The 12,588-nt window shown below is 43.5% G+C and overlaps 1 protein-coding gene across 1 annotated transcript in view; it reads right to left on the reverse strand.

Annotated features, from left to right (window-relative positions):
• AGO3 (argonaute RISC catalytic component 3) overlaps positions 1-12,588 on the reverse strand; it is a 66,827-nt gene that overhangs the window by 29,162 nt on the left and 25,077 nt on the right. The window lies entirely within an intron of this gene.

A 12,588-nucleotide genomic window follows, 5' to 3' on the forward strand; every position in this document is an offset into this window, starting at 1 on the left:
TGGTGAGTGGGAGAAAACCAATGCAGAATATTTGAACCTAGGACCCCCGTGCTTCAAGGCAACGATGCTAACTACCGAGCGTATCCAAATGTCACCGTTATACAGTAGCTACAAAAGAACATTTTTCATAGGACTATTTAAAGGTCTAGACAAGGTTTTCCCATTGAAGAATTAATTCACAGATCACAAAAGGAGTCCCAGAAGGAATTGTAAAAGATGATCGCTGATATGTGACAACCGCAGCACTCCAGAAACCTAGGGCTGAATAAAAAACAATGACCATTGTGAATCCTTGCAATCATTGCTTATGCAACACCTGATAATCATGCCACTAATTGGAATACCCCTCATTTCCAGGGAACTCTCAAACATTAAAATAAACTATTTTGGATGTTCCCTTGTGTAGATACTACCAAAAAAAAGCCGGGCCTTCTGCTTTTGGGATATTTTCCCCATGGAGTTGAAGAGCCTAGGTTATACCTCCTCTGCTCCGAGCTGCAATCTGTCATCTGCCTAAATTTATTCGGCTTCATTACTTTTGATACTGAATAGTTGACAGCTGCACGTACAGCATGTCACGCCAGGAACAGTCCAACACTCATTGGCACAGACCTAGAGCTAGAAATTCCCATTGTTTCTATTGCTAGTTACATTGCAATTTACCATTAGTTTCTACATTCCAAGCACCAAGTCTCCATATCAACAAGAATGAAGGTTAGCCATGTATGAAAGCCACAGGAGGCAAGGTCACCCAATTACGGATCTATGCTGCCATGTATGAGGTGTTTGGAATTTACACACTTTTAGGTGTGTACACAGGTTAGAGGTGGAAAAACACTCAATGCATCCAACACTGTAGAAAACCTTTACATTTCTATGATAAGAAAACTAGGTGATGAGAGCATCAGACTACCAATAACTTCCCATACTTGTGATAGAGCCCTCAGGCCTTCTTCACACGAGCTTGAAATGTATGCTGTATTACCAGTGCAAACAATTTGTAGCTACTAGAACCAATGCACTGCTATGAAAGCATTCAGACGGGAGAGTTTCAAGCGCAAAAAAAAAAGTCACACCTAAAAATAATAGGACTGTTAGGACCGGCGGCTCTGGGGGTCTCCGTGTCCACACCACCGGTCCCATCACCCGAGCTGATCAGGTGCGACGCAGGGGAGCTCCGGTCTTGGTGACCTCCCCTGGCCGTCGGGGTCACGGACACTGGCTCCAGGCGCATGCTCCTGTGCTCAGGGGACGGCGCCTGGGTAATCGAGTTACTGGGGATGCCGTCCCCATTGCCATGACATCCTGACTAGCATGATCTGCACTTGCTGCTGGATGTCTGGATCTCCGCACTCGTTGCCTTATGTCTAGGTCTGGTTGCTGGCAGGGCCCCGTTAGCTGCTGGGGCGGGAGTTCTGACAGCATTTAAACGTGCCTGTTTCCTCCCAGCATTGCCAGTGTATGTTTGTCTCTAGACTACACCCGCATATTTGGATTGTGCTCCCAGCTTTTGACCCTCGGACTTTGGATCCGACATTACTTTGCCTGACCCTTTTGTACCTCGTACCCTCCAGTTGCCGACTCGGACTGTCTGACTCTCCTCTGTGTTCGTTTGTTTCCAGTGTTGTCTGTATCGATCCCGGTGCCCCGCTTCGCTAATGAGTGTAGGGATCGTCGCCCAGTTGTCGCCCTGGGGCTTAGCCCAAGGGGGCAAGTAGGTAGGGACAGGGGTAGTGGGTTGTTTTCAGGGAATCCCATACCCGGACATCAGATTCCTGACAAGGACATGCACGATTGAAATCCCCCAACTGAAATTCATAGCTGCATGCAAAGATAAGACCTGGCCTATCTTTGGTGCGCAAAGTGCAGAAGCCTCCATAGACTATTGGAGACTATGCAAGGCAGTCGGCAAAGGGAGATTAATTCCCCAGCAGCGCAATGCTGGGTTTTCCCTGCAGGGGGAAAAGAAGGAAATCCCCCGCAGCGCGATGCCAGGGTTCGCAAAAGTTATTAAACAGTTTGATAACAAGCAACAGGAAGAAGACTTTTAGAATACCATTCGACCCTGAGGGCTCATTCACACGAGCGGGAAATTCATGCCGAAGTTAGCCATGCAAACTGAGAAGTATGCAGTTGCTGGAGGGGACTGGAACAGCCAGGGATCAGATCAGGAGAGTATAGCTTTAAAATGTTATAGCTATACCAGCCTGAAGGGAGAAAAATGTGATGGAGAACAACCCCTTTAAATAGTCCAGCAGGGCCAGAATAGGCTGGGAAAATTGGATGTGTTCATTGGCCCTTTAAGAGGCAGGAACAGTGCAAGTACACTCCCTTTGTGTAAAGACATCAGCCAAGGGAACGGATGCAGCATCTTCCGCCTAGTAGCTGAAGGGCCAGAGAATACAGGTCTCGGCTCTAGCCCACATACCTTAAGTACTTCATCCAGCACAGTTTCAATTTACTTTAAAAAATGGTCTGACCCCCTTTCAGAATTTGACCTCCTAAAAAAACAGCTAAATTTGCCATGGAAAGCTGTAGCCAGCCAGGCATTCGTAGTCAACTATTCAAGAAATGCAATATTACATGATGGTCATTCAGACGACAGGACTAATGACGATTTTTGAAGGTAGACGCTCATACAGGGAAAGCTGCCCATAGCTTGTTGGGACCGCCCGCTAGACTTATAAAGTGTTCATAGATGATAAATATTTAGTCACACTGTGATCGCACCAGGGGTCACAAGATCGGCATACCCCAAGGCCCTTCTAGTGAATGCAGTGCTGTGCAAATGCATGACCACAGACTGGGAGTGATGCCCCGGGCTATCACCATAGTGAATGAAGCAGTGGTTATGCATGTGCACAGCCGGTTAATTCACTAAGGGGTGCGCTGTTCTTGTAATTCCTGTTGGTTCCAGCGATCAAACACCACCGATCTTATGTACAGGTGATAAATGAATTTGGTGGGATAACACCTATATGCTCAGATCGAGCAAGTCATTTATATCAATAACATGGAGGCTACCCTGACAGTTTGTATGTACCACGTAGCAAGTTCCCTTTAACCCTTTCCAATCCAATTTGTAGCCTGGTTTTCCTAGGGGGCTTACTCTTTTTCTGCCGTTATACAACGGCACTATCTGCTGGCTAAAGCCAGTACTGCATGAGGTGACACGTTGGATAGGCTCCGACAGCAGAGAGGCTGGCAATATACAGTAAGAGAACCCTGACGGATGTCTTCCAACATCGGAGCTGTACAGCCTTAAATCATGTCTTCAGAGGTCAGAGTGGATTGGAAAGGGTTAATTCTTCTGCTCATCTTCGTGTCCTTCACTTTTCCAGTCTTAATGTTGTGTGCAACGCTTTTGCTTTATAACAGCTACCTACTTTCAAGAGGACAATGCAAAAGGGAAGCCTGCTGTTTGCATGCGTTCACTGGGGAGTAGGCAACAAAACTGGATGAATAGAGACCCAAGAATGCAGCTACGTAATTGGAGGTCTCTTATCCAAGAACAGTGTCTTAAAAAAACAAAACAAAAAAACCTGGCGGAGAAGTAGTGAGTCATGACCATTGGCCGGGCTGTGGGGGCTTCACAGGGTTTCCAATTACTCCTTTTAGAAGAGCTGGTTTAGAAACAATTACATTTGAAGCAAGAAAACCTTTTCGGTTATATCAGAAATAAATCGGTTATAATTATCGGCCATGATTGAGATATGAGCTTTGCTATATACCTTATAGCAGACGCCATGTAATATAAAGAAATACATTATATCCCTTTTACAATATTATGTTCCATTTCTACGACTTCAACAGTCTATTCATAAGATAGTCTGCTATTCCCTGCACTACTGGCGAAGTGAGAAAGTCTGCTAGATAAACAGATTCTCCACCCACACCTATTTCCAAATGTTTGGCTGAACAGCCCGGCTAGCACATGCTCCCACAGCTGGCACTCTTCACTGCCTCCTATCTTCCGCTGCACATACTTGCCAAACTGCCAACATTTTTAAATCATTTCCAGGGATATTTGCTGCTGAGCGGGGGCATCCAAGTACTTCATGTATCATACTGTCTGTGTGGATACTGCAGCACTGGAAGCCACAGATATAGCATCATCTATAGTCTACCATGGTGTAATTAGCTATACGAAAAGGTCTTAAGCATGTATGATAAGTATACAGTCCTCCTAATATGATATGCAGTATATAAGGAGAGGGATCTTGTAACAATAAAAACCCGCAACAAATCCGCTACATCTGAATGTAACCTGAGACTAAAACTAGCTGAACAGAATTATCAGCGGGGGTAAAGCTTTAAGATATCAGTGGCAACTGGTCCTACTGTCAGGTCAAAAAAAAAAGGAGATCTGACATTTGTCTATAGCCTGGTTTAGACAACGATTATCGCTCGAAAGAGGTCTTTTGAGCGGTAACCTGTGTGCGATGAGCGATCACTTTGCACTCCGAGTGGGGGATGCAGAAGACAAGCGGGTCCACTTGTCTTCTGCATGCAACTGTGCTCTGCTCCGAGCGCTCAGTTGGTATGAGCGGGCTATGGAGAACAGGGCTGGACCGCTGTGTTCTTCATACCCAGCCTGTCATCAGGGAGCGGGATACAGCTGAAACAATAGTATCAGCTGTATCCCGCTGTGAATTCCTGATAAGGCAGATCGTTCTCTTTCAGCATGCTGAAAAAGAAGATCAGCGACTGGTTAATGAAGACTGCACGATGTCCGTGCAGTTAGATACAACGATTATCGCTCAACAGATGGCTTTGAGCGAGAATCGTTGTGTCTAGATCAGCCTTAACTTTAAATCCAGATAATGAACAATGATCACATCATAACAAAAAGGATGGAAGTTTCCAGGAATCTGAGATCATCTGGAAAACAACCAAAAAGCTGATGTTTTGTTCCACAGAGTGAAAATTGTTTAGTGCATTTTGATTGAAATCTCTGAGTAGGCCTGGATCTGGATTTCTCTTGCTCAAAACTCAAGCAACCTGCCCAGGAGATGAGACCTGATCTGCTTTAGGTAGCCCAAGAGAGCAAATATATACTCTATGTAAAAAAAAAAAAAAATTATTAGATATCTATCTATCTCAAGTCCCTAGAAGGACTTTTAGTTTAGCAGCAAAGCTCTCCAAGCAGTTACATCTCAGGCAGATATGCAAATGATTAGAGTTTTGCCGTGGTTAGATGAATGATCTTGCCAACCGAGGCTTCTTCTGTGTAGTGATCTCTTTTCCAACTCTTATAGAGCTTGTTGACCGCTAGACGCCTCTACAAAGCAATCAAAGAAATTTTGCCCAGTTCAAGTTTGAGAGGCGGCATTATTGGAACATGAGAAGCTGGATGGTTGCATCGACAAATAGAGCCTCCATGCCCAACCATATCACATCTTCGATCCAAGCTAGAGACGGTAGAAGATGTGATACTGGTGGGCATGGAGGCTCTAGTACCCCGTTGTACAGCCTCTAGCTTGGATAGAAGGTGTGATACAGGTGCGCATGGAGGCTCCAGTACCCTGTTGTACCGCCTCTAGCTTGGATACAAGATGTGATATGGCCAGGCATGGAGGCTCTAGTACCCTGTTGTACAGCCTCTAGCTTGGATAGAAGGTGTGATATAGGTGGGCATGGAGGCTCCAGTACCCTGTTGTACCGCCTCTAGCTTGCATACAAGATGTGATATTGTCAAGCATGGAGGCTGTAGTACCCTGTTGTACCGCCTCTAGCTTGGATACAAGATGTGATATTGTCGAGCATGGAGGCCTTAGTACCCTGTTGTACCGCCTCTAGCTTGGAAGTAAGATGTGATACGGGTGGGCATGGAGGATCTAGTACCCTGTTCGATCCAAGCTAGAGGCAATAGAACAGGGTACTAGATCCTCCATGCCCACCCGTATCACATCTTACTTCCAAGCTAGAGGCATTACAACAGGGTACTAGAGCCTCCCATCAAGGGGTTAGTTTTTCACAATAACTTATGCCTTTGCTCTGATATTTTAATCACTTACTTATATTAATGTTACAATAACAGAGAATGTTTTATTCGATTCTGACAACTCCTTATAGGGGACTTTTTTTTTTTTTTTTACAATGAGTGTCTGTTGTAAAAGGAAATACATACATTGATCTGTATATTGCTTTTTCCCCTTCTTTTAAAAAGGAACCTGTCACTGGTTTGTGGATATTAAATCATTTGCACCAGCAAAGCAACCAAGAAATGCACATTTGCAACGTTACTGTGTTTGTCACGGAGTTAAAAGCAAACCTTTAAAAAGCTAAACGTTTCTCACGCTGCCTGTAAATGCCTGGTGAGCAGTCCAGTTGGCGGCACGGACAGTTTTCTGTGAGCTGTGTACCTCCGCTAATGCCGCTCCTTTCTCATTTACGAGCCAGGAGACCCGGAACCGATGCCTGCGCAGATGAATCAACTCAATCTGCCCATGCAGCGGTCCGAGCTCCCAGCGCACGCGTCAGAGCTAGAGCTCCAGGCGGATGATTTGGAGAACATCTCAGGTCAACATAAGGGGTAATAAGCGCACTAAAGACGGTCTAGTACATCTCCCAGACTGCTCACCGGACATTTACATGCAGCACAGAAGACGTGAAAACCTTTTGAAATGTGGCAAAACACCACAGAGTTTCCTCACAAACACATGGACTATTTTTTTCTTTAAGAAACTGTGAAAAAGAAAGTAAGCGCCTTCCATTTTTTTTTTTTTGCTGAAGTGAAAAACATTAAATACAGTAGTTAAAAGAAAGAAAAACAAAACAAAAACAGATAAGTGGGATGCATATCGAACTGCACACAGATGGGAAAACATCCGTTTGTTTACCTAAGTGTGCACCTAGCCCTACAGCGAATATGTGGTTTTACTTGTATTACCAAAAAAATAAAAGAATTCATGAGAAATTGTGCACCAGAATTCTGGCATTAAATCGTACATATTTTGCGCATATCATACTTACATAAAAATGTGAGACTTTCCATTTTCTCCTCCATCCTTGCCACTGATCATAGGGTGGATGGGGCTTATTGAAAGGGGCAGTTTTACATGCAGCTCAACATACTTCTAATATTATACACTGGAAGCTGGTAAAAGTTCTAGCACAAATCTGGGACAGCCCTAAGGCCTCATGTCCACGGGGAAAATCGGGCCAGCTACGGATTCTCCATGGAGAATCTGCAGCGGGTCCCTCCTGCCCCGCGGACATGAGCGCTGAAAATAACAATAAATGAGAATAAACTTACCTCCCATCCGCTCCGTTTCTTCTCTTCGCGGCGGCGTCATCTTCTCTCGTCGCGGCCGGATCTTCATTCTTCGGCTCGGCGGATGTGCATGATGACGTCGGTGACGTGCCCCGCGCATGCGCCGGGCGGAAGCAAAATGATCCGGCCGCGACTGAGAGAAGATGGCGCGGCGCCGAAGAGAAGAACCGGAGCGGGTGAGTAAAATATGATTTTTGTGTCCCACGGATCTGGACAGCTTCCATAGGCTTCAATAGAAGCCCGCGGGAGCCGTCCCCGCGGGAGACCCGCATGAAAATGGAGCATGGTCCAGATTTTTTCATGCTCCATTTTTTTTAAATCACTTTTATTGACGATCCGCGGGTATTTATCTACCCGCGGGTGGTCAATGCATCCCTATGGGGTGCGGATCCGCGCGCGGGAGAAGAGTTAAAATCCGCTGCGGATTTTAATTCTTATTTTCCCCGTGGACATGAACCCTAAAGGGTGTATGTAGCGGGCTCGGTAGCAGAGTCCGCTCCACAGCTGACAGCCACTAGTCACTGTCACGATCACAGCTAGCTAGGATTGTGGCAGTTAACCATTCATATGCCACAGTGAAAGCTGACTGTAAATCTAAAGAGACAGTAGAATGGAAAGCCTCCTTCATGCCCTATTGGCACCACCTGCAACATGATTGGTGGCTAGCATGGCGGCTCACAGCCCACTGAAGGCCACGGGTAGGGCTTTGTATACAAAATTAAAAAAAAAAGGTTTTATACTTCAATACTGAAGTATTTCAGCATATAGTAAAAGCAATCAGATGATCACAAGTTTAAGTCCCCTTCGGGGATTAATAAAAGTGTTAAAAAAACCTCTACCTATAATAAAAATAAAAAAAAACAAACAAAAAAACCCCCACAATCTAAACAATTGAACTCCCCCCCCCCCAAATATTTGGTATCGCCGTGTACATAGAAGTCTGAACTATTCAAATATCACAATAATTCTCAGACACTGTGAAGAATGTTAAAAAAAAAAAAAAAAAAAAGTACAGGATGCCAGACTTGCAGGTTTTTTCTTGTTATCCCAGCTCCCAAAAAATGTGAATAAAAAGTGATAAATAAAGGCGTAGGTTTTCTAAAATGGTACTAATAAGTAAAGTTCCCCTTGCAAAAATATAGCCCGATCGACGAAAGAATAAAAAAGGTGAAGGGTCTCAGAATATGGAGATAGAAAGCAATTATATGTTTGAGGTTAAAAAAAAAAAAAAAAAGTGACTTTTTAAAAGTAGAAAAATATTTTTTAAATTTGGTATCACTGTAATGATACTGACCCACAGAACAAAATTCATGTCATTTTCACTGCTCTATGAATGCTGTAAGAACCCCCCCCCCCTTCCCAATAAAAAAAAAAAACGGCACAAATGACATTTTTCATTTCTTCCCATTTTTCTGTACATTGTATGGTATCATTAAAAAATACAACTCGTTCTACAAAAAAAAACAAAAAAAACCCCCAAAGCCCTCATATGCCAATGTCAAGGTTAAAATAAAAAATGTATGGTTCTTGGAAGGCAGCGATGAAAAAAAAATTAATTAAAAAAATGAAATCTTTGGTCCTGAAGGAGTTAAGACTGCAGTAACTGCAAGGCAACCTCCATAATAGAGACACCCACACAAGTGGATTACTGAATAAACATCCTCTTCCAATCTCCAGCAAACTCCTGTGCCTCTGCAGAAACCAAATAAGGGGCGCAGATGTACCGGCATAATGAGGGTAATTAACGCCGTCTACTGTAAAGCTTCATTTATAGCACTGGTCATCTCATATGAATAAAAGTAACCTTATAGGCCCCCTATGGCTCTAGGGCCCAGGTGTGACTGTACCTGTGGTAGCCCACTCTAGTTACACCCCTGGTCATGTTGGAGGTCTATCCAGCCTTGTTATAGTCTAATGGACTCTAGAATTATAGGTGCAAATACGTCTAATATGTAGGGTGCAGCGCTCAACGAGAGCATGCACTTAATACTCCAAGTACCGTAGATATGTTGGTCAAACCAGAGAGGCAGTATTTATTATGCCTCTATTTTGCTAGAATCCATCGGAGAAAAAAAAAGTCACTTCTGTCCAGCCAAAAAAGACAAACTAACAGGGGCAGAAAAGTAGTAAAAATGGACACCAAAAGGTTCCGACTGATCTACTGCAGCCTATGGTTCCGTCCACTTGTAGCTTCCAGCATGGAAGACAAGAACCAAGACAGAATCTGCGCTGCATCAAAAAAGTTACGTCAGAAGAACCTTATTTAAAAAACTTTTATACAAAGCATTTTACCAGAACTGGCATAAAAAGGTTGCACGTTTTTGTGCAATTGAGATTTGAGTGCACATTTGTAAATTTTATGCTTTCTGCCATCATCGCCATTAAAAAAAAAAAGTGGGCAGGGCTTGTCAAGATGGTACATGGCCAACCTGATTGACTTCTGTATAATTTGCGCCAGAACCTGGCATATGTTTCCGTGTGGGTGCATGGAGGCGCACAATATGTCAGTTCATGTATTAGGTGCATCACGTGTTAGGAAAAACAAGCCCGGTAATGAAAATGCCAAACTTAGTACATTTCTCTATGTTTTTACAAAGCTGAATAACTTTGTAAATGCATTTAATTAAACCCTTCACAACCAAGGACACAAGGGTACGTCCGGGAATGTCGGGGTATGTATGAAGAGAGGTCACGGGGCGACCTCTCTTCATATAGCACGGGCGTCAGCTGTTTATTACAGCTGCCACTCGCGGGCAATAGCTGCAATTGGCTGTGCGGCTGATTGCGGCTATTAACCTTTTAAATGCCGCTGTCAATTCTGACAACGGCATTTAAAGCCCCCGAACCCCCCCCCCCCCCCGCGGTGAGATCGGGGGAGTCGCGCAGGTGTCATGGCAGACGGGGGCCTTCTGAAAGGCCCCAGGGCTGCCTTATCAGACTGCCTATCAAGCCAACCCCGCAGGGTGGCTTGATAGGCTGCCTGTCAGAATGCAGCATTACGTTATACTGCAGAAGTGATCAAAGCATTGCATGTTGTAGTCCCCCAGGGGGGCTTAAAAGAAAATGAAAAGAAAGGGCAATAAAGTTTTATGAACTGTAAAATTTATAAAAGGAAAAAAAAAAAGTTTAAATCACCCCCCTAAAATCACAAAATAAAAATACATATTTGGTATCGCAGCATCCGTAAAAGTCCGATCTATCAAACCCGCGCATTAATTTTCCCCGCATGGTGAACGTTGTCCGAAAAAATAAAAACCGCCAGAAATGAACTTTCAGTTACCGTGTCTCCCAGAAAAACGCAATAAAAAGCGATCGAAAAGTTGTATGTATTCTGAATCTGTACTAACGGAAACTACGGGACATCCAGCAAATAATGAGCCCTCTCTCAACTACGTCTAACAGACACTGAAAAGCAAAATTCCTGTGGACAAAAGAGCAAAAAACTAGATCCACGAACAATGGAAAAAACCTGATTGCAACATGCTGGTCGAGGGTCAGAATTTGGAGCAAGCAGCTGGAACTGATGAACTCTTCCCATCAGGTGACAAAAGTTCAGGCTGGTGGAGCTGGTGTGAGGCCTTGGGGCCCCTTTACACAAAGTCCTTATTGTTCTTTATCATTGGATCAAGTGAAACTAACTGATAATCGGTCATTGTAAAACACTGCCAGCGACTCAATGATGGACAAGAATTGGTTCATTTTTTAGGCATAAAAATTAAACCAATGATCGGCCTGAGTAAGCAGGTCCATGTACGAACGACTGCCTGTTCAATGTGAATGGAGGTGGGCAGCCAGAAGAGATCTCCGGCTCGTTCTGCCTCATTCACTGAGCGATTATCGTTCCTGTAGGAAAACACGAGAGAAATGACCGTTGGGATGACAAAGCACCCTTATTCACACAAGACAATCTAATTTCAGTGTGTGAAAAACAGATGGATTTTAATGCATGTGTATGTCTGTGTGACATCTGTATGCACTGTGTGTCCATTTTTATTTATTATTTGGTCGGTGTGTCATCTGCTTTTTATTTTCTAGAAAAAAAAATCTAGAAAAAAAATTAAGCTCTTCAGTTTTTTTATTTAATTGCTTAACCACAAGCAATGAAAAACGAAGCGCACATGGGCGTCCTCGATGCAAATGTTTTTTTTTCTCTTTGGGCACCCATCGACTTGAATAGGTGACGATCATCCGGTAAATTGAACCAGAATAGGACATGCTGAGATTTAATTTTTTTTATAGTCTGAAAAAAATAAAACACATATGTCTGTATAGCCCTATTGACTCTAATGGGTCGGTGTGCATGCCCTGTGCAGTCAATTAAAAATATGTAGAGCACATGTGTAAAAAAAAAATTGCTTGTGTGAATAACCCCCATTAGTGTAGGGAATATTTTCTTGGCACACCTGAGTCCTCTGATGCCTGTAGATGGGCACTGAAATTGCTGCAGTTCTGAAAGACAGATGTCCAACGCGCCACTAGATGGATCATAGAATTCTAGAATGGTAGCGTTTGAGGGGACCTCGAGGGTCATTGGGTCCAACACCCTGCTCAGTGCAGGATTCACTAAATCATCCCAGATGTCTGTCCAGCCTTTGTTTGATCACTTCCTTTGAACACTTCCATTGAAGGAGAACTCACCACCTCCCATGGTAACCTGTTCCACTCATTCATCACCCTCACTGTCAGAAAGTTTTTTCCCCATTGCTTGTCTCTTAGTAAAACTGGCCATTCAATATATACAGACACTGAAAGGAAGAATACTTGAAGATTTCAACTGTGAAGCTTGAATAATGGTGAATGCAGTTGCTATTAGGTACCCTTTTTATATGGAATGATACGTTCAAAAAAATAATTTGATCATGTGAACAAGGGCAATGATTGGATGATGAACAAAAATTCATTTACTTATCGTTTATTCTATGCAAGCATAAAAATAATCATGCGCACGTTGTGGCGTCTGAACAGCCTTCGCTTAGTCATACACATTTACTGGTCAGTGAATGTGAATGACTGAATGATTAATTTGCCTTTATGAACCTGCATCGTGCAAACAATAAATCGCTCCACGTAGAAGGCGTCTTATACACACTATATCTCAAGAGTGGGTTAAGATAAAGGTTTATGCAGAATAATTCTGTACCTCTGTAAACACATTTTATTGAGTAAAGTGACTTTTATATGGGCCAATTATCTGGCATAAACCTTTACCCAAATTTTTGATTGCCCAATCATAGGTTGCCAATGGTGACTGCATCTTTACCAGCTAATCGTGTAAATGACAGATGTGCCGCCGACGATGAAGATACCCTATG

Source organism: Eleutherodactylus coqui, chromosome 1 (genome assembly GCF_035609145.1).
Source record: "Eleutherodactylus coqui strain aEleCoq1 chromosome 1, aEleCoq1.hap1, whole genome shotgun sequence".
In the NCBI taxonomy this organism is placed as follows: domain Eukaryota; kingdom Metazoa; phylum Chordata; class Amphibia; order Anura; family Eleutherodactylidae; genus Eleutherodactylus; species Eleutherodactylus coqui.